The sequence below is a fragment of the Berghia stephanieae genome, chromosome 11, assembly GCF_034508935.2.
Source record: "Berghia stephanieae isolate SIO BIC M18660-M18661 chromosome 11, UCSD_Bste_1.3, whole genome shotgun sequence".
Classification (NCBI taxonomy): domain Eukaryota; kingdom Metazoa; phylum Mollusca; class Gastropoda; order Nudibranchia; family Aeolidiidae; genus Berghia; species Berghia stephanieae.
Window position 1 is genome coordinate 19,402,205 of NC_088370.1, and position 2,500 is coordinate 19,404,704.

The window sequence follows — 2,500 nt, forward strand, 5'->3', positions numbered from 1 at the left end:
TGACGTCAGTCAGCCTTGAATGAATGTGACCAGTTGTTTCAATCTGGTGTTGGATCGGAATGGACATGAAAATTAAGACAATCATTCATGTTCAAAAGCAAAATTATTCGATGAAAAACAAACTTGCGCATTTAATAGCGCAATATCCACTAAACGTGCTCAAAGAAGCTCTTTATGGGTCCCTAGCCAACAGCAACACGAAAATGTAAGACGTGACATGATGCCTGCTAGGCGATATTACATATTTTTTTCGGACAGAGACAACGCTGTTAACGGCCATGTACTAATTTTACACCTGAGTACGGTGAGAGAATGTGAGTAAAGACCCTTTTCCAAGTACTCAACTATGAGCTGTACGAGGCTCGAACCAAGGACCTTCCTATCCGAAAGCGAGATGTCATACCACAAGGCCACATAGCTGCACAAAAACCAGCAGTTGTTAAGATGTAATGGAATCAGTGTCAGCAAGAAAAATAAAAGAAATATTTGCTCAATTTTATAGATAGTATGCACGTGGATATTTATTGTGGTCACAAAATTGCCATCCGGAAGTATAACTGGCCAACAAACAAAACTGTGCGTAACTATGATCGTTTATAGTCTGGTTATTACAGTTTAGTGAGAATTACTCATAAACGCGGATGGCAAAAAAAAAAAAAACAATACTTAGACCTGAGTGACGTCATCTTCGAACTACTGTATTTATATTTATTTTTCGTGGTCTTGTGGTATGACACTCGCACTCAGACTAGCAGGTTTCTGTTTGAAGTCCTTGGAAATGGTTCTCTCTCTAGTCATCTCTCACTAATCCCAGGTGTAAAATGAGTACCTGACCCGAAATAATGTTGTCTGTCTATAAAACCAAAATTTATTTATCACATCACCCCAATGTGTGATGTCTCATTCTACACGTCTAGCGTTGTTGGCTTTCCATCCGTTGTAAAGCACTTTGACACATTGAGTGGATATTGTACTATATAGATAGTATGCGCTTGGCTTAGAAGCTCACAACATTGCCATCCGGAAGTATACCGGACCAACACACAAAACTATGTGTAAACGTGGATGGCAAGAAACAATAACAAAGACATGAGTGACGTCAACTTCATACTATCTATAGATAATTCGAAGATGACGTCACTCAGGTCTTTGTTAGTTTTTTGTCATCCACGTTTATGAGTAATTCTCAGTAAACTGTATTAACCAGACTATAAACGTTCATGAATACACACAGTTTTGAGCGGGTGGTTGGATGGGAGCATCACCCTTGAATCATATACCTATGATGTTCGCATGGGTGTACGATCCGATAGTGATGTCGTTTTTTCTTCTCTTTACTAGCCTATCCTGCTTCTTTGGTTTGTGATTGTATTTTTGACAGGGGATATTTTTTTTTCTGTAAATCTTCTGCCTGTTTGTTCTTGGTTATTTATAATTTAGCTTATGATATCTTTAGGTTATGATTTTGATTTACATTTGTACTATTTTTGTTAGATTGCTTGTTTTTTTGTTTCAGCGGTCTCTCATATAACCTCAATTGTGTTGGAAGAGACCTAAAGCAACAAACAAACAAAACAAAAAAACACAGTTTTGTGTGTTGGTCCGTTATACTTCTGGATGGCAATGTTATGAGCTTCTTAGCCAAGCGCATACTATCTATATAACCATGTTTTTATATAGTGTGTGGTTGTGTTGTGTGTAATCAAACTCTGACCATAATACCGGTGTGTTGTCATGTCCAAAATATACTATTCTTAGCCCTTGCATGTGTCAATTTATAATAAAACGTAATAATTTCAACAGATAAGGCCATTTTCTTTTCAATTTATCTTTTTTACATTCTTATATTTTGTCACATATTTATGTATTTAGACAACAAAGATGAAGTGAAATAACGAAAATCATGCAGATAATGGTTTTTCACCTTTATCCGCTCGTATCTCAAAACTAATTCTTACAACACCCGACGGGTTTTGCCAAATCAGGATACAAAGATCTAGATATTTTTTTAAACCCTCAAGTAATAGTAATTGTCATCCTTGGTTCAAAACGTACGCAAATTTACAGTACCCATTGAACACAACCAGCCATGCTTGCCCGAGAACGTGTGAAGATTGTATGTCACAAATTCCGTGTTTTGATAAGTCAAATATCTACCGATTAATTCTAATAGACAACTACGATTTCAAAGTAATTTCACACCTATCGATCATATGATTTGTTGTTGTACAACGACTGGACATTTCTCAATGTATCGAAGTAAACACGCTGCTTTGTTTATGAAAGTTGTAAACATACCCATGAGTCATGCTGAGCAATATGACCAATTGTAACGTTGGATGTTTTCTCAAACTGTGAACACTTTTCACTATGTAGGTCAATTTGAGCACACTATGCAATGTGTCCAAACACGTGGAAAGGTAATCTTGACCATCCCCATTTTACACCAGTAGCTTTAGTATCCATTTGCAGGGGACAATTAACCGGTAGATAACCACGC

The 2,500-nt window shown here is 36.9% G+C and overlaps 1 protein-coding gene and 1 long non-coding RNA gene across 2 annotated transcripts in view; one reads left to right on the top strand and one right to left on the bottom strand.

Moving 5' to 3' along the window:
- Positions 1-24, top strand: part of LOC144956787 (MFS-type transporter SLC18B1-like) — a 49,229-nt gene extending 49,205 nt beyond the window's left edge. Inside the window, exon 15 of the mRNA XM_078887502.1 lies at positions 1-24. This exon is cut by the window's left edge and continues 171 nt beyond it. The gene's annotated coding sequence lies outside the window, so the exon portion shown is untranslated.
- LOC144956713 (uncharacterized) overlaps positions 1-2,500 on the bottom strand; it is a 224,672-nt gene that overhangs the window by 183,652 nt on the left and 38,520 nt on the right. The window lies entirely within an intron of this gene.